Below are 20,304 nucleotides of genomic sequence, written 5' to 3'. Positions count from 1 at the left end.
GTGGAATGTTTTAGTGAAGCGAAACAATGTGTTCTTCCTGTGCAAGCTTTAGAGCATAATCTGACTCTAGTGACGTCTGCACAAGGTGAGAAACCTCTAAACATACCTTATAGATTTAATAGTTTTTTGGATTAGTGGTGAAAAAATTTTAGATGTGGTCAAGGAGTCTTAACCAGTGGTGGGTGTTCTATTTTTGTTCTATTTCAAAAACTGAGAACGTTAAGAAGTATCTTGAAAGCGTGGGCAAAGGAGACCTTTACCAATATCTTTCTAAAAGTCAAGCATGCTGAAATGGAATTAGAAAAAATTCAGTTACTAATTGGTCAACAGGGGATATTTGATGTGCTCTTCGATCAGGAGGCAGAAATGCAAACAAGGCTTCTCAATTCCTTAGAAGTACAAGAATTCTTGCTTCAGTAAAAGGCCAAGATGCGTTTATTGAAAGAAAGTGATAGAAATTTTAAATTTTTTCACCTATCAACCAAGGTACGTAGAGTGAAAAATTCTATCAAGTCCTTGAAAAAAGAAGATGGTTCCTGGACAACACAGAAAGATGGCTTAAAAAATTATGTTGTCCATTTCTTTGAAGATTTTCATAAAAATGGATCTTATTTGATACACCATGAATTGCTAGAGGTAATTTCTAAGTTGATGATATAGTCTGACTATAGAGCTCTTTAAACGCTCCCTTGTGATGAAGAAATTAAAAGAATTGTTTGAGAGCTTGATCCATAAAGTGCGGCCCTGATAATTTTCCTAGTAGTTTTTTTAGACAATGTTGAGATCTTTTTCTTCAAGACTTTGGAGGCTTCTATGAAGTCTTATTTTAAGGAAAGAATGCCAAAAAGGGGTGAATAACAACTCACTTTGATCCCTAAAGTGGAGAATGTTATCTTTTTGGATAAATTTAGACATAAACGTATGGAAAAAATTTTCTACAAGGTGGTATCCAAGGTTATGGCTTCCAGTCTAAGTGATCTTCTCCCAAAACTTATTTAGAGGAGCAAGGTGCCTTCCAAAAAGGTAAGTTTATTTTTGTTGCATTAGAACTTACCAACATGTTGCATGCTTCGATTAGAGGAGGTGGGATGGGGTTGAAGTTAAGCATTAAATAAGCCTATAATACATAGTCTTGGGAGTTTTTCATTTGTTGTTTTGAGAAGTTTTGGCTTTTTAGAGAGGTGGGTTGGGTGGCTTCATGAGATGTTATTAACCCCAAAATTTTCTATCTTGTTGAATGTGGGGGGTCAATTGGTTTTTTTGGGGTAGAGAGGGGTCTTTGCCAAGGGAAGACTATTTCCCCCTTTTAATTTTTGCTTGCAGCAGAGGTTCTGTGTAGGGGGTTTAGAGCTATGATGGTTAAGGGTAAGCTAAAGGCCTTGCCTGGTCCAAGGGTTGTAGAGGTTGCATCCTTTCTCTTGTACGCTAATGATATTTTTATATTTGCTAATGCCTCTTTAAGATATGTCAGGTCGTTAGTAAAATTTATGGAAAATATCAGGAGTTTTTTGGACAACAAATCAGCTTGGAAAAGAGTAAGTTTTTTATGGGTTAGTTAACTCCCCACATAAAACACAGAATTGTAGAGATCCTATACATTCCAATCACTTACTTTCCTACAAGATATATTGGAGTCAATTTTTTTTAGAGGAAGAGTGACTCACAAAAGGCTGGTGCCGGTGCTTGAAAAGATCAAAAGTCTTCTTTTAGGGTGGAGAGCACAACTCCTGCCTATGGCTGGTAGAGTTGAGTTGGTTCGCTCAGTGATTTTTCCAATATGCCAATACATACTTTCTGGTATGTTGGTGGTTAGAAAACATTATCAAACAAGTAGAGACTTGGATATAGAATTTTATTTGGACAAGCAGCATTGAAACAATCAAGAAAATTACATTGAAATGGGAGTTCGTCTATAGTCCCACATGTGAAGGTGTTTTGAGCATTGGACAATTGAGAGATGTGAATTTTGCTTGCATTAGGAAATTGGCATGGACACTTAAAGGGACTCCTTGTTTACTCACTTCCTGAGGGGCAAGTTGTTGGATTCCAAACGTAATCTAGAAGTTGTGGGGCAATGCTCTTCCATTCTTGCTGGACTTAAGAAGGTGTGGAATTTTGTTAAAGAAAAAGAACACTGGACTATTGTTGATAGGAGAAAATAAAGTTCTGGCCTAATCAATGGTTAGGCCCCTTTATCATTGCTATTACGTTGGGCTGCATCATGAGGTGAAGCTCCCTTTTGCAAACTATATCCATGACAAAAAGTGGAGGATTATTACTGAGGTGCAATTAGAGAGGTACTAGAGTTAGTGCCTTCTACCCCTCTTCTGGATTTGAATTAGGAGGACATCTATCATTGGAAAGATACTATTCTTAACAATTTCTCTTTAAAATCAGCTTGGAATCTATAGAGGAAAAAAGAAGAGAAAGTGGCATGGGCAAATCTTTTATGAAAGTCGCACTTACTACCAAGGCAACAAGTGTTTGTTTGGCGTTTTTTCCACAGTAAACTCACTGTGGATGACTTGATAATGTCCTTTTTGGATGACTTGATAATGTCTAAGGGAGTGTCTTTACCTTGTCGTAGTAGTTTGTGCTTGGTAGCCAAGGAAGACTTGATGCATCTAATGTTTTCTTGTCCTTTTAGTCACTCTTGTGGGAAGGTTTGGCAGCTAGATTTGGTTTGAATTGCGTAGTTCATTCTACAATCCAAGAGAGCTTAAAGTGGTGGTTTCAGCAAGCAAAGTCAACTTGGTTAAATGGATGCCTCCTCATGCTATACTATATTTGCCTTCTACAAAATAAAAAGAGATTTGAAGGTGTTTCTCTTTCAGAGGGATGGGTTCTACAGGAAATTCATTTTGATCTTGCATAATATGCCATTGAAATTGAGGCAAGGAAGGTCACTCAAGAGGATTACTCCCACTCAAGACAGTTGGGATTAGGGATTTCTAGCCAACCCTAACATTCTGTGACCAGACGGGCATCTGTCTGGTACCAGACGGTCGTCTGTCTACAGCACAGAAGTCCAAATATGGACATGTAAGGAACTTAGGGGTTTTTAGGGATTTCTAGCCAACACTATGTCCTCATACACTTTCCTAGCATGTCCTATGTCAATCTAGTGACATGATATATGTGATTTTGATGCAATTGAGTACAATTACATATGAGTGTGCATGGAGGTGTCCTAAGTCCTAAATTTTCTAACTTGCTTGAGCTTGAGTTGATGTTCTTGACTCTTCTTATACTTCATTTTTCATGCTCATTTTGACTTAGACTTCATGTTCATCTTTGCTTGGGCTTTAGCATCCAGTGAGTTGGATTAAGTCAACTTGCTTTCATATTAACTGGTCATACACAACTCAGTATAGACATTAGTATTTTATGTTTGTTATCATCAAAACTAATAGAGACTGATGTGGCAATGCTGACATGGCATTTTCCAACACTTGGTTTCTTTTGCAACCCTAGAGAGAGTCTAACTTCTTATCTAGAGAAGGTGGGATGGAAAATCTTGCACTATTACATGGAGACTGACACGGATGCTAGTTTTTTGGCAAAGATTGCAGCTAGGTTAGGTAGTTCATCTGTAGATATATACCTTGGACAACGTTAATCTTAAGGGAGCTTGAGCTGGATGCAATAATGCATCCAAGATTTAGATTCTAGTCTTCTTTGTAAGCACATTGCTATGACCAAGAACCAGTAAGTTTGGGTGTAAAGGGGGCAACTGATGTTGCAGGACTAAGTGAAGGTTCCTTGTAATCTGAATTGTTTATACTTGTGTACATTTTCTCTTATTAATACGAATGACCTTTAAGCAAAAAAAATTGAGAAGGGCTGAGAGCTTGGGGAGACAGGTCCAAGACCACAATTTGTTTGGGCTGTCTAGTCATACTTCAAATGAAGTAGCTTCAAAGGGAAATTATGTTGTAATCTTCTCATTCTTATAAGTACGTTATACAATTGTTGGATCTCAAAAACACCATGTATTGACATACAAAAGCTAGACAGGAAATACCCGCATGGCAGCAAACAAAGTCAATAATTTGGAGATAAAAATAATAGATTGGAGAAACAACAATTATGTTACATTTGTTGTTATATGCGATTGAATCAAGATAGATGGTATTGGAGTCTAGATCTTGTACATGTGTAATGAGGTACATGATACTTTGCAAGCCAATCACATAAAATTCAATGCCTAATCTTAATCTACTGTACGGGTGGTAGGGTCATTGATTCCATTCTATACATCTTTAGGACTAAAATTTTGAGCCCAAACCTTATTCAAACTCAATATATATTGGGTACCAACACGAGCCCAAACCTTTTTTTTTAATTTTTTAGGGTAAGAAAATTATTCATTCAACACCAACACGAGCTACAATTGAGGAGTCCTTAAGTCTACACAGTCCTTACCCCATCTCTCATGGCAAGGGCCTCTGCTTCAAGAGTGGTCTGGGTCTTGGGCTAGTTTTAAAACAATAAATTTGCATTCCCATTTGAAGGATTTTTTTTCGCCCCTGCACGGATATCCTCCGCGCAGGATCAAGATGACGACACTTGTTATTAAAAACATTCTATAGTTAAGATAGTATGGGTAATATGGTAATTAGGTTTGTAAGGTTTATAAATTTTACAAAATTATAGAATTAAAATCCACCCATCTTAATTTAAATTTACAGAGGTGTCTTTTAAATGATGTTGCAGAACAACAATTGAAAACACCCTAGTTGTCATGGTTGAAGTCTTGCAAATCCATCAAATTATGAAACTAATAATTGATAAAAAAAAAATCCCTAATACTAATACATGGATAAGATCTAGTGGCCTTCAAGCTTGAAGACTCAACCAAGAGAGGAAAATGACAGAAAAACAGTGGACAAAAAGACTTGAAAGTTAAAACCCCAATTTGAACTATAGAGTCCTTGTACAAGGAGTACAGTCAAGATCTAGGTTTCGTCAGATGTTACAGAAATTAAAGGAACCAAACCCATCAGCAGCTTATGTATATAGAAGGTCAAATTACATATAGACCCCATGGATCTACAATCAATTACATATAATATCTCTAAAAGGAAATCAATTACAAATACCCTTTTACTATCTACTTAACAGTAAGGGGGTATTTGTAGTTATTTTATTTTGATCGAACTGCGGAAAGAAGTATCCAAAAGACTTTACCCGACGTGGTTGGGTTCTTTTACTAATGTGGGTCCTTCGATTGGCTTTTGGTGTAGCAATTCTCTAGATGCACGTTTTGCTTATGGTGGTGTTGGCGAAACTCCAACGACTATATATATATTACAAATACAGGGGTCTATATTGCAGTTGTTTTCTTTTGGGGGTAATCGATATAATTGAATGCTGAACCAATATATATACATATGGGGGATCAAACCATAGAAAGAAGTATCCAAAAGACTTCATCCGACATGGTCGGGTTCTTATACAGACATGGGTCCTTCTCTTGGCTTTTGGTGTAGCAGTTCTCGAGATGCACGCTTTGCTTATGGTGGTGTTGGCGAAACTCCGACTATATATATAAATATATTTTGCAAATCCAAGGGTCTATATGTAATTTGTCCTTTATAAAATAATAAAACCCCATTCATTAGTGCTTGTCCGAGGGAGGTGATCCAGAGTCATTATTTCCCCCCCCCCCTAATCCCAATATTCAATCTTGTCTCCGGCCCCGACCATAGATAATATTACATTGCCATTTGAGAAAGTATGAACAAAGCCAGATGATAAGCCATTCAGGAAACTTACTATTACATCCTTCTCGAGACTATCATGCCTATTTGTTCCTTTCTCCTCTTGAATCAATCTCTATGATCATTTAGTGTGTCATGAATCAGGGAAATGAAGTTCTAAAGCTAGAATAAACCTATAGCTCATTAAATTTACTTAAAGGATACGAGACTCCTCCATTCTAAAGAGGAAACACGCTATTGCTCTTTCAAACTTGGGCTACCCAAAAAACAAGTATTAAAGACGACAGGAAGAAACATTTGGAGTGTAAACTCCATTACCACCTGAAAGAACAATCAGTCTTGTAACAAATCATCATCAGGTAGACTTTACATGCTTAAAAGCAGATAACAAAATACCCTAATTAAGACAAAGAACGACACTGAGCTCATCAAAAGCTTGAATTCTCATGTTTACTCTTCAATTGCTCCAATGAGAAGAACGACACTGAGCTCATCAAAAGCTTGAATTCTCATGTTTACTTTTCAATTGCACCAATGAGTTCAACATGGGCTTCAATCATGCAAACATCATTCACCAAGTAACCATTTGATTGATCTAAAAAACTACTGAGAGGCAGGAAATTTTTGAGACCCCAATTCATAGTTGAATCCTTAAACCAATGCTTTCCTGCATCAAAAAGTAAATAGGCATCATGAAGGTGCAAGAAAATGAACCAACCACTTAAAAGAAAGGATTCAAAACAGATCATCAAATTACACACGCACAATATCAGCAATGCACTGTGAGCGATCTTCTTTGGTAGCCACATGACACTAAACAATCCTGTGGTTTAAACGGTATTGCATCATTTCAAATCTAAAATACCTATTTTCACTTTGTAGTCCTTGTAGGAGGCACAAACAGAAAAGGAACAGGTTTCTATTTTATCTGAAAAAAATGATAGAAAGAGTTTGATTTAAAATGAGACTAGATATCAATGATACCACAAAAACGACGGTCCATCAAGAGACTACACTACAGATCGATGATCTACGTCAACTTTAGATGGATTTAATACTTGGCAGTGGAGGAAAGAAAACTAGTGCTTTCAGTGTATTATGTTTATGGCAAACCTTTAAATTCCATGTGTTAATTTGGTGTTGATCTGGTCCATTATTCCTAATTGATACTCTGCATATATTCCTTTGGCAGGAAGAAGTTTAGTTGAATCAGTCAACTCCAAGAACAAAGAAAGGCTTTTGCCTTCAGCTTCAGCATATCCTTTGGGATAAATCACTATTTTCCTGAAATCAACAATTTAAAACACTTCTTCGTTCAGCAGCCGGAAAGCTGATGATGTAGAAGTAACGTATAAAATTAAGAGAAGCATAAACTTTAAGTTACCAATTAAAACCGCCAGCAGTAAAAGTTTTGGAGCAATGGAATTCCTCATCCAATTCAGAGAACTTCTTTATCTTCCAGGTATGCTTGCACTCAAATGGTACAGATTTCATCAGCAAATATTCCCCACTGTTTGGAAAATTCTCTTTATGAACAAACACATCAGCTCCAAATACACAATTGTCATTGACCAAGAAACCCTTGAAAGGATCATTGAATTCTTCAAGGGTCATGAATCTGGTGAATCCAGCCCATTGTGTCATTGATGCACGAAATCGTCTTACTCTTCCATCGGCAACTAGACTCCGTAGTCATGAATTGTTAGGCATTTATAACAGATGTTATACTTCATTAAAATAAAAATGGTTTACAAGTTTCTGATCAATACTTGCTCGACAACAAGTGCAGTTGAAGAGAGCAACCTTGGAGTGTTTTAAGTACTTGTCTCTGTGTTGGTCAAGCACCAATAGCCTGAAAAAGGCATGGACTTCCGAACATGGAGACAGTGCATTTGTCTCTGACATTACCAAGTAAACAGAGAGGTACCCTTCACCTTGTTGACTCTTGTTTCCTTTTGAGTACAAACGGAGTTTCCTGCAATGCATCAATTTAAAGCTAAGATAAAACATACGAACCAAAAAAATAAAGAGTAAAAAAACATTGAAACAAATAAAATGATGAAGAAACTGTAAATTTAACAAGTTGAATAGAATAGGGTAACCATTTGTAGCCACCAGCTTCGAAATCTCCAGAGTCATACGGTTCAAGGGAGGACTTTGAGAGTAAAGAAAATGACTTGATCCCCAATGTGAAGTGAGTTGGGGGTTCGTCTCTTATTGTCCTTAACACCTCTGCAGAACATGCATGAAATAGAAGTAAAAGGAATTGTACAGGAGAGAGGAATTGAGTGAAATTATTGGCATATGCTATTGTAAATGGTCATCTGTGTCTAATTCTTTTACTCAATACAAATCTTCTTCTATGCAAGTTCGAAGTTATTGTTGTGTAGGTGAAAAGGTTAGTTTTGTTTCTATTGTTATATGCAGGGTAAAGAGAAGGGAGAAACTAAAAAGCCGTGGTGGCTTATTTTCCCCAAGCAATTCTCCACATAATCGAACTTCTTGAGCTGCCATAGCCTGATCAGTATAAATTCTATCTGATAAATTTATAACTTCAAGCTCCCATTTATTTATCATATTCACTTGTATAACGCCATTTTCAAAATCAACATACACAAAACCATTTAGGGAAACACTCGATGCCCTAGTCATGATAAAGCTCAAAATAGAGTTCTTGAGATCTTCATCTCCAACAAAAGCTTAGCTAAGTCCTCCATCACCAGCAAGCTGGTGCATGATCATTGTGTTTCATCATTCTAAATTCTATCTGATAAATACTTCGATCATGTAGAAGAATGTATATGTCGGTTTCTTCCCAATGGGAAGGGTTCTCCGGCTTCTTAAGCTGGGAATGAAATAACCAATTAAGTAGACAGAGATTAACTTGAGGAACGAAAAATGATAGCCCTAGGAGCTTAAGGAAGGCGTATTATCCTATTTGTGATCTTATGCTCTGCTGATTTACAGTGCTGTTCAATGAAGAAGATCAAATTACCAAAAAAAACGAGAGGATCATGATGAATGTAGTTAATTGATAATAGAACAAATGGCAGAGACACCACATATGGAAGTAAATCGACACTTCAAGTAAATAATGGAAAGAGAAATGAACAAGTACTAACCATCTTTTGCAGAGAAAATCGCCATTTGCGTATAATTTTGTAAGTCAGACTCCAAACCTGACTTACAAGTTGGAAGATTGTAGCTTCTGTTGTTATGGAGGGCTTCTTTTCATTCGTGATGCTACTTTTTGCAAGAGTAAACTGAGCTGGCAGCGTTTACCAAAAAAAAAAAAAGCTGAGCTGGCAGCAACTCCGGCGTTGCACGTAAGTGTAGTGTTAAAAGCGGATTTTGCTTGAGTCCTGCGCATTCAAGTCAACCGTCCAATCTTGTCGTAAAGCAATCGGTTTTGCTTTTCGGACCGCCTACACTGATTGGTCCAGTGGTTGGATTCAAAAATCATACCTAATAAAAAATACATTTTCAAAACCATACGTTTACAAAAACCATACGATTCAAAAACATATACATTTTCAAAATTGAGTTTTCGATCACAACGGCACGAAAGACCATCCAGCTCTGCTTCCTCGTTCTCTCTCTTGTTCTTCGTTCAGGTGTGATTCTCCCTCTCAATCCACTGATCGAAAACCCAAATTTGGATGAAATACGTTGTGAAAACAATCAGTTTACAATTTAAAGTTTTTCAATATCAATTTAGATGAAACCACAAAGAAAATAAATCTCTTATCTCTTATCTTTTTTGTGCTCCCATGTTTCTCCCTCACGATTGTTTAAGTGAACCCCTCCATTTTGATATTTTGTTCCATTTGAGCTGATTTGTACATTTGAGCTTGTTGTAATATGCCCACATCGACCATGTGGGAATATGTGGAGAGGAAGAGGCTATAAAAGAAGCCTCTTCCCCTCTCCCAATATCTTCTCTCGGTTTTCTTTTTTATGGGGTTTTCTCCGCCCTTTCTTTTTGTGGGCTTGTGTTCCTTTCTTGTGATGTAAAATCACTGAGTCGATCAGCTGAGCTCTAGTCAAGTGGTGCATTTGGTGAGCTCCGTTCCTTTGTTTTGTGTTTTTTCCTCTAAGAGTACGTAGTAGCGTTGTGAAAACTTTTTTTTTAATTGATTATGTATATGTGTGTATCAGTTTATCAAAGTTTGTTTTCTTGATTTGTTCTCTCTTTGCTTTGTTTGTCTTTAATATTTGGTATTTTTTTGCATTGTAATTTTTTTGAATCGATTCCATATAAATGTGCTACCTGTTTATTCAATGATCTTGAATAGATTAATTTACAAAGTCAATAGTACAAACTTGTGGAAAATCTAATTGATTCTTCATTGAAGCCATTTTGTGGTTAGGTCCTAGGTCCTAAGCCATTCTCGTTCATTAACTCGTGAACATTATGTGGTTAGGTCCTAAGAAATTTTCATTTATTAACATGTAGAATCTGATAGATTCTTCATTGAAGCCATTTTGTGCATAACCACAAAGGATTGAATTCCATGAAATAGAGTCAACCAAAGGGATCTCTTTCAAGACTTTGGGTGCCTTATCCATGAATCCACAACTAGCATACATGGTGGTCAATAAAGAATTCATCAAGCATATATAAAAAAGAAGGCCCAACTTTTGGATCTGAGATTGTACATGCTCTCCAATCATTGAAGCCTCAAGGTAGCCACATATATCCAGCATTGTGCAGTAAGAGAATTACACCCACATATTTACCCATTACAACTGAGTTCCATCTTGACATCAAATATTAATTTAAAGCCCTTATTTGTTCTAGTGGATGAGACAAAATGTAGGGATTAGCACCAAGTTGGAGTTATAGGGATCAATCTTAAGTTACACTAGGACTAGGTGGTCAAAATTTATTGGAGGGGTTTAACAAAATGTATATTATAGGTATATGGCTCTATCATATACATAAAGTAAATGATCCTGAAAGAAGTACCAAGTTAGTTTGCCAGTCTACAATTTCGCAGTGGACGTATCTCAATCTTCCTACAAAGTAAATAGAATATGAAGCCTATAGCCATAATGGCTTGTTCATATGAATAAATGTTATTTACATCAAAAGCTTAGTGTTGTATTGTATGAATTTAACTTCGAGTTTTCGCCTATTCAAGCAATGCTAGTACCAAAGTCCTCTGAAACCACTAGTATGTATGCAACTTATGCATTAGTTGTGCCTTGTAATTTGATATTGAATGACTTCCCACTGTAATAGGACCAGACCAAGACTTTACCAACAAATCATTATAAACCTTATTATTGTGTGTGATGAAGCTACCCATTGGCCAAGATAGCCTACTTGCCTCTAGACCAAGCCTAGAAAGATGACAATGGGGCAAGAAATTGGCCTATGGCTTCGCTTCCCGGAATTATGTTCTCATTTCTAAATATCCAAGTTCAATGATGAAACAAATAATGCCAAATAGGCTTGGACAAAACTTGTAAAGTGAAGTGTCAGTATGTCTTGGAGGCATTGGCCCATCCCAAGTGATGACTAAAAAAAATTGAGCAACAGTCGTTCAGCTATCTAAATAAGGTATTTGTTTTTTGTTGCTTATTTGCTATAATCCTAGGGGTAAAGGTATGAAACAAAGAAGGTTTGTTTATATATATGATCTGGCCAAAATGGTTGAAGTCACGTAAATCAGTCACGGTTTTTTGGAGATGAATAAAGAATTCATTACTAAAGATAGGATGAGGGGGAAGGAAGGAAAAACCAGCAAGAGAATGTCAGAGCTAAACCCAAACAACAAAAGCTCAAATTGGCAGAAACCCTTACATAAGTCTGAACAAATAATAGAATTAAAAAGCAAGACTAGAGGTGAGTCTACTTTTTTTCTTTCTAAGCGACTTGAGTTCAACAATAAAATCTCCATCATCTTGGTAGCAATCTTTAGGGATATGGTTGTTTTTCCTGCAGTAAACACAATCAGGATCGGACTAAGGGGAAGGGAATTCAATCTTGGGCACAACTGTCAAATCATGATTATCGCATAACAAAGAGTGGCCCACTTTAGGCTACCCACAACAGGTTAAGGAGAACCGGCTGGCAATGCACTTGAGGTAGCTGTAAATCCCCAAAATGGGGGAGAGGGTAGATGAGAACAAATTAGGGGGGGGGGGGACTGATGAGACAAGGAGAGACAAAAGAGAGGAGAGAAGGGTAGACAGAAGAGGAAGGGTTGGAAAGACTAGGCTGAGAGGGGGGGGGGAGAGATGATGGGTTAGCCTAAGGTGAATCAAGGGGAAGTGTTGTGGGTGGACTGGAGAGAAGGGCAACCCAAAAAAGAAGGGCCAAGGGATGGATTTAGAGGAAGGGTAAATTCAAGTCTTTAAAAACTATAACAATGTAATATAGTACCAGATCTCAAAGTATGTTAATTCATGTCCTAAAAAAGTATTATAATGTAATACATTGCTGCTTTCAGCTTTATGAAGAAAACTGAATTTGCTTGTAACATATACCTGGTAAACTTAACTTGTTTTATGCTATATAACAGGATGGACCACTATTCCATTGGTTATATTTTACAATTACTTGATCTGTAATAATTTACATAATCTTAGGAATTAAAAAAGAATATTGGGTTTCTATTTAACAAAAAGATTTACACCCGAGATCATTCAAAACTGCATGGCCTGTGATATGATGTAGAGTTCTACCAAAAATAGGCGAGTTCATTAGCATGTATCACAGGGCCATGGAACATGATTATATCAGGCATTAATGGTGCTTGTAACTAGTGGGTTCCAAAGGCACTTAAAGTTTGTGTTTAAGTGTTTGTTGGCTTGATCTTTGTTGTTGTTGAATAATCTTTACTATTTTTCATACCTAACTTTTATAAATGTGTCTTTGTACTGAGTTTTCAAAGTTGGTGGAGATGGATGATAATGAAGATAAGGTGACACCTCAAATTGGTATGGAATTTCAATCCTATGAAGAAGTTTATGATTTTTATAACAAATATGATCATATTTGTGGGTTCAGTATTAGGAGACATTATTTACATAGGAGTAAGATAGATAAGAGTATCATCTTGCAAAGGTGTTACATTTGTAGCAAAGAAGGATGTTGAAGAGAAAAAGAAATAAATCTAAAATTACAACGTCTTGAGACTAGAATTGGTTGTCTAGCAAGGATGATTGTAATAAGAGATCACAATGGGCGATTAGTAGTTGATAAATTTTGTGATGAACACAACAATGATCTTCAGAAAGAAGAAATTCTACATTTATTACGCTCTCAGTGTGCAATATCAAGCATCCAAGCTACATAAATAGAATTGGCTGTCAGAACTGGAATGGGGACAATATTTACATATAATTTATTGGGTTTGCAAGTAGAGGGCAATGAAAACCTTGGTTTCACCAAGAAAGATTTGCAAAATTATTTGAATACCAAACGACAACGTGATTTGGCTTATGGTGATGCTAGGAGCTTGATGCTTTATTTAGACAATCAACGGAACTTAAACCCTGCTTTTGTGTATTCTGTATAGATGGACAGTGATGATAAGTTGACAAATGTATTTTAGGTAACCCATAGATGTAATTTAATTATCAACTATTCAGTGATGTAGTTGTTTTTTATACTACTTTCTGCACAAATAAGGAGAATAAACCATTGGTTGTGTTTGGGGGGTTTAATCATCATAGGACTACAATTATCTTTGGTACTCAATGGACTTCTAGACTGAATACTTACCACACTTTTATTGGAGATAAGTTATCCTATAAATAGGATTTTTACAAAATGGATTTGATGCAAAGGAACGGAAAGAAACAACCTTAACGTGCAAATAACAAACCTAGAAAAACAAACTCCTAACGTGCAAAAACATATCAGAAAAAATAAGGTAGAAAAAGTGATTAAACTCAAACTCTTTAACAGTTGCCTTCCAAGGTCTCTTGACCTGTTCAACTCCTTTCAAACTCCTAACAGCAGCCTACCAACATCACTTGACCCGATCAGCTCCTATTATTTGGAGCATTCTTAACAGTGTTCACATTTGGGATCCATTTTTCGACTTCCCCTTAACTGCTCGTCCTTAGGTAAATGGTGAAACTGAAGCCCTTGTTGTTGAGGTATCTGAGTCATACTCAAATATGGTTGAGGTATTTGAGTTATACTCAACATGTGTTTTAATATAGGCCATCGGATTAGTTACAATCTAATGGTGTAATGGGCCTTTGTGGGAGAGTCCAACTAACTAAAGAACCTAGTGTTGGTCTATAAATACCAATTGGAAGCAACGGTCTGGGTATTCCAAACTAGATACTCAAGGTGTAATGCTTTAAGCAACCTTGTACTTAAGCCCTAAACCCTACAATCTTAAAGCATTACGAATTTTTTTGTGAATTTCAGTCAGTGTGTGCTTGAGAGCGAAATATTTGAGTTTTAGATTTCTTGTTTGTTTCTTCTAATCCCACTAGAACTACTTCTTTCTTTGTTGTTGGTGTTGATTATACAATGATTTTAAAAACTTAATTTCAAGGATTTAAAAATCTGAATCGGGATCTTAACCGATTCAATTCAAGTCTACTTAGATTAAAGGAGTTTCTGAGATGGTTCTTACCGATTCTGAATTGGTTTTAAGAGATATACCATATGATTATACCAAAAAAAGCTTATACTCCTTGACGGTAAAGTTGTGAATCAGTTAGATTATTCTAGACCGATTAGTAGTCTCTTGTATACAATAAGTTGTATTAAGTCAAACTTAGCCTATATAGTAGGCATGTGGAGTTTATTCACTAGTAATCCTAGTAGAGAGCATTGGTTTGTCTTCAAAAAGCTAATAAGATACTTTAAGGGTACTTCAAATTATGTTCTTTTCCAAACCATACATCTTTCATAGAGGGATAATTTTGATGCATCTTGTTGCTTAGAAATATGACCAACAAATCTACGTGATTATTATTTTTACACTAGGTGAAATAGCTATTAAAAGGAAATCCAAGAAATAAACTTGTATTGTTTTGAGTTCTTTCTTTTATGGAATCATGATTATATTCTCTAGCCTCAAGAGAATATAAGGCAAAGAGTGGATAAAAAGATTTGATCATGGACATTCCTATGATTAACTTGAAAATTTGTTCTGTGATAATTAAACAACAACGATGATAATTAATAACTTACTCTTTAATATAAGATGAGACAAATTAGGCTAATGCAGGTTGTGTTGAATTATCTAATAGAACAAGAAGTAATCACTTTAGTTGATGTGTGATAAAAAAAATAGAACATGACAGATGCTTTTACTAAGGGATTAAAATACAAATCGATCATTCAAAACTATGGGGAGATGGGATTAAAGACCATATAGGTAGTTATTAATCCAATTGTTATGTTATTTTGAATTGTTTGAATTTCATCTAGTTGTAGTTTGCATTCATGACAATCTGCATATTTCAGATAATTTGGTAGGATTGTAAAGTATAGAAGTATGCGAAGTCATTCCACATTGATGATATAACAACCTTTGTATGAAGCTTGATTACATTATTATTCCAAATAAGGAATATAAAAATATGTTGATATGTTTCAATGATGTTATTACTATATTTATATCATTCCACATCTGATGATGATATGTCTCCATTGAAAGGTTTATCATTCAATATTTGATGATATAACCTATAATTATGTCGGACATGATAACTTTGACATTCCAAATAGAAACATGGAATGATTCATTGTAAGAGAAACCATTTAGATATTGTTATTGTATAGAAACTTGATGAGAATGCGATTGATTTTTCGGTCATCATGTGGGTTGTAATAAGTTCTTTTGATTGAACTAAATACTTATGCAAATAATTGAATTCATATTTTGATAAATTTACAATGGATGGTGAAAATGGAGGAGTGAATCCAATCCTAGGTCTTGGTAGAAAGATTTATTTGACAACTAAAATCAATCAAAGAGGAGATTGTTGAGGTATATGAGTCATACTCAAAATGGTGAGGTATTTTTGAGCAATACGGATGATTCTACTTTAGGTATCGGAGTAGTAATCGTTCAAAGAGTGCAATGGGCTTTTTGGGAGAATCCAACTAATCGTAGAATCTAGTGTTGGTTTATAAATACTAGTTGGAAGAAACCGTCTAGGTATTTCAGAAGTGAAGGTGGAAGTGGAGGAAGGCTTAAACCCTAAGGCCTGTGTTAACACCCAGATCAGTGGAAAGAGACCCTGAGCAAAAATGAAGAAGTGAAGGTGGAGTGGAAGTGGCACGTTGTGGAGAGATGAGCAAAGAGAAGGAAGAGAAGATTGATGATTGGCACTTTGTGGAACGCAGCAGTGGGAAGTTCCACCACCTGTTCAGGTTGCATGAAAATGCTAAGACGGATCGGGTGAAGGCAGCAATGGAGAATGGTGTGCTCAATGTGACTGCTCTTAAGGAAGAAGTGAAGAAGCCTGAGGTTAAGGCCATTGATATCTATGAAATCACGGGAACTGAAAGTAAAATATTTTTGTTTGTGCTTTGGTTTGATGAGATTGCATTAGTCAAGAATAATTGAAAAAAGATAAACTTTGTTGGGAAACTCGATTAATTGAAGCTAGTTGTTTAGTTGTTCTTGTTTCCTGGGGTAGTCATGGTTTGTTCTTAGATATGAACATTGTGTGCCTTTCTGCTCTCTCATGTAGGAGTCTTGTCAAGGAGAGCTGCTCTTAGTTTGATAAGACATGTTGTGATTGTTTATGAAACTTTTGGGAAAAGAATAGAAGATACACAAATTTCCTTTTTTTCGCTTTTTTTAAAATGAGTTTGGTTTAGACCAACTTAGGCGCACCTCAATTACATTTTTAGAGTTAGTTTTATATGTAAGCTGGATGACAAGTAGGAGGGAGGAAAATAACTATCATATATTAGATAGTGCTTTTGCCCTCGGCCATGAGAAGTTTCATACTCCTTACCTCATATTAAGGTGTTAGTCTTTCCAATTAAGACAACCCCTGAAAAGGTAGATATAATATATATTTTTAAGGGATAAATGCATAAAACACCTTTTAATTTTAGGGGTAAAATGAGGGGATGTAGGCCCAAGCCCATAATTCCTTGGGCTGCCTAATATACCTCAAACGAAGTAGCTGCAAATGGAAATTTTTCTTTTTTCTTTTTTTTGTGGATATTTCCTGCATGGCTCTTAGATCGTGATATGTGATATTTTTGAGAAGTTCCAATTACAATCTTCCCATTCTTATAAGCACAATTGTTAGATCTCAAAAACACTACATATTGAAATACTATGGGAGTAGAGGTGTAAATGGATAACCGAAATCCGCTTCCGAATTCACATCCGCATCTGTTTAGGGGTATCCGAATCCATCCGATTATTAATAGGATACAGATATGGTATACCCCTTTCTTACCAAATATTATCCGTCCGATAAAATTATCCGATTAAGTTACTTATTTAGATTTATTATTCTTATTTTTATAAATTTTACCTATGATATGTGACTATTTTTCTAGATTTTCTATTAAAATTAGCTACAAAAGTTGTTAAATTCTTAAATTTCAAACCTAGCTCTCACAAATAAAAAGGTAAAGATGTAAATAGGTAGTCGAAAATTTGTATTCAATCTATGTTAATGCCCATTTAGAAGAATCTATTTAAGAAAATAACTATCCGATTATCATCCGAATCCGACAGAATCCGTCCGAAAACCGATATGATATTATCTGAATCCGTCCAAATATAATAGGATGCGGATATGGATATACCACTATCCAATCCGAATCCGGTACATTTACACCCCTAGATGGGAGACACAACGTGGTAGAAACAAAGTTTATAAGTTGGACGTAAAAATAAGAAATGGAGTCCAAATCTTGTACATGTACGTACAACGAGTTACAAGATACCCTGGAAGCCATTACATAAAATTAAATGCCTAGCTAATATGAATCTACTGTATAGGGTGGTACGGTCAGGGTCAAGAATGGTCATGTCAAGCACGCAACCCTAATCCACCTTGATTCCGATCTGACCGTCTTGAAGACTAAAATTTTGAGCCCAAACTTTAATCAAAACTCAAAACAGATTGGGGAACATTAGGCAATTCTGGAGTTGGTGGGTCCCTAATCCTTTTCTTATCTTCCTCTCTCTTTTTTTTTTCCTTGGGTGGGGGGCAATGAAATTAATTCATTCAGCACCAATAAGGGCTACAGCCGAGGAATCCCTCTCAAAAAATTAGAGGATCTAAGAAGAGGAATTAGGCCATACTATCTTGCTCCAAAGTGATAGTGCTTTTCGAGATTGGGAATTTGCAAAAATATTGCTTTTCCAAAGTACATGATGGGCTTTACAATCAATAAATATGGATCATAAAAGGTATATATCATCTAGTACCTGATAGATTGCCCAATGGGCCCTGAACTTCATATGCCTCCCACGAGTAAATCAAAACTCCATAATCCAATTTTTTGGTACAAAGGGGCTTTATTAGGTCGGGGGATGGGATATTAATATGCCTCAGCGAGAATCGAACCCACGACCTCTTATTTTTTTGATCAAAAGGTCAAACATTTCATTCATAATTGAAATAAAACACAGACACAAACACCAAACAAAAAGAAAATAACAAGAACTAAGGGATGGGCCGAGCCTAATAAACCTCGCCCAATAAACCCTCAGAAAACATGTTGAGACCCACTAAAACACAAACTGTTATAGGGGGGGGGGGGGGGGGGGGGGGGGGGGGGGGGGGGGGGGGGAGGGAGGGGGGGGGGTGGGTTTGGTGGGGGGGGGGGGGCCCCCCCCCCCCCCAAAAAAAGCAAGAACGCCATAAAGACCGGCGACAGAACTAGAAAAACATGATGGGTAGATGATAAACATAACCACCACAACCGTACCGCGTCTTAATACCGTTCCCGACGTAAAAAGGGGCGGAGGTTGAGGCAAATCAATACCCCCCCCCCCCCCCCCCCGTCCCGCCCCCCCCCCCCCCACCCGCCCCCCCCCCCGCGGAGACACACCACATAGGCGGACCGACGCAGACATAACCACACTACAAGGGCTTAAGAGGTGTTGGTTTCAACCATTAGAACAGCTTTGCGTTGGCTCCATAATCCAATTTAAGAACAATATAATCTCTCTCATGGCAAGGACCTCTACAAGAGAGGATTGGGCCTATGCTGATTTTGAACCAACAAGTTTGCACTCCTTATTTTGAATCTCAAACCATAAAGCCCAAGCCACACTTTCCATCCTACCCGGCCAAGTTAATTGTTTCGTTTTTGGTGGAGCTGTACATGACCAAATTGAGTTCTAGAACTTATAGAACTTGTCTTCCACTTGAAGGCAAGATATTTGTCAAGAAGAATAAGCTTTCTATTTCATGTCCTTTTGTAGGGGATATCATTTGCTGACTTGACCGTGAATCTGCCATTTTAGGGATGCCCAAATTTTCAAATTTGGAATGATACAATAATCTTTTCAAGATATAGTTAATTATCCATATCCATGAAACTCATATCAGAATTTACCTTAAGAAGAACAGGGATAATTACTGAAACCATTTTGTATTGTAGTTTAATTACTAATTGGATCCTGCTTTTTATAAAATTATTATTATCTCCTTCACTTATAACATTATTTGAAAACTGTTAAAGTTAGGTGTGCAATGTTCATTTTACCCTTTACTAGAATTAAGAAGCCAAAAGATGACATTACATTCATTTAAAAAAACCATGTAGAATACCAATTTTGTCCTTGTTAGTAATATTCCATATATATCAATTCAATTTAATTGACAAGGGAAAGATCCTTACCTGGATTCACTTTTCCAAATATGAAGCATACGCAGCGGAAGTAAATCTAGATTCACGTTCTCGTTCAACCACCAAAGATCTATCGGGGAGATTCCACAATCACTAGGAAAGGGAATTATTTCCACAACCCAAATGCCGTGTGGAAAAATGATAGATGAGTGATTTAAAACAAAGGAAGGAAACCTCCAATGAGTTTCTCCTTCCTGCGATTCTTGGAGAAAGGAGAGAGAAGATAGAGCCGCCTCTTTTCTAGAAAAACTCTTGTACGAATGAAATCACTCTTACTCAAGTGATGTGGTGATTACAAATATATAACCTATATTCTGTAACCGCCCTAATATGTGAGTTTCCAGATTTGTCTTTGGGCATCTAATTTATTAATTATATTAATAAAAATTCCAACAGTCCTAATATTCTAGTCATTTTGGATTTCAAAGAGTAGTCGAATCTTGATGAAATGTTGTAAAAAATAAGTAATAACTAATTTCAAAGTTATTTTGTATTGTTGAAAAAAGAAAAAAGATGTTACATCATCAATTAACTAATAAAGCTTAATGGTAAAGGGACATCAGTAACCTAATGCAAAGTCTAAGGTTGGGTTAGTAATTTAATAAAGTACATGAGATGAGATAGTACTCAAGCTATATAGTGCAAAGGAGCATCAATAACTCTAATAAATGGCAAAATTGATATTACATATATAACCTTAACGACCTCTTAATCCCGTCAGAAGCAAGGAAAGTGATAGTAATTTTATAAAAAGCAGAGTTT

The 20,304-nt window shown here is 36.4% G+C and overlaps 1 pseudogene across 1 annotated transcript; it reads right to left on the bottom strand.

Moving 5' to 3' along the window:
- Window positions 1-6,238: 6,238 nt before the first annotated feature.
- LOC149002107 (uncharacterized) lies at window positions 6,239-8,885 on the bottom strand (annotated as a pseudogene). Its single transcript, XR_016170404.1, has 6 exons — window positions 8,846-8,885; window positions 7,826-7,955; window positions 7,527-7,698; window positions 7,108-7,402; window positions 6,837-7,007; window positions 6,239-6,390 (listed from the first exon to the last, which is right to left on the bottom strand). The product of XR_016170404.1 is annotated as an uncharacterized LOC149002107 (transcript).
- Window positions 8,886-20,304: the final 11,419 nt, after the last annotated feature.

Source organism: Hakea prostrata, chromosome 10 (genome assembly GCF_041222555.1).
Source record: "Hakea prostrata isolate BN-2017 chromosome 10, UWA_Hpros_2, whole genome shotgun sequence".
Taxonomy (NCBI): Eukaryota; Viridiplantae; Streptophyta; class Magnoliopsida; order Proteales; family Proteaceae; genus Hakea; species Hakea prostrata.
This window is presented reverse-complemented; position numbering and strand designations above follow the sequence as displayed.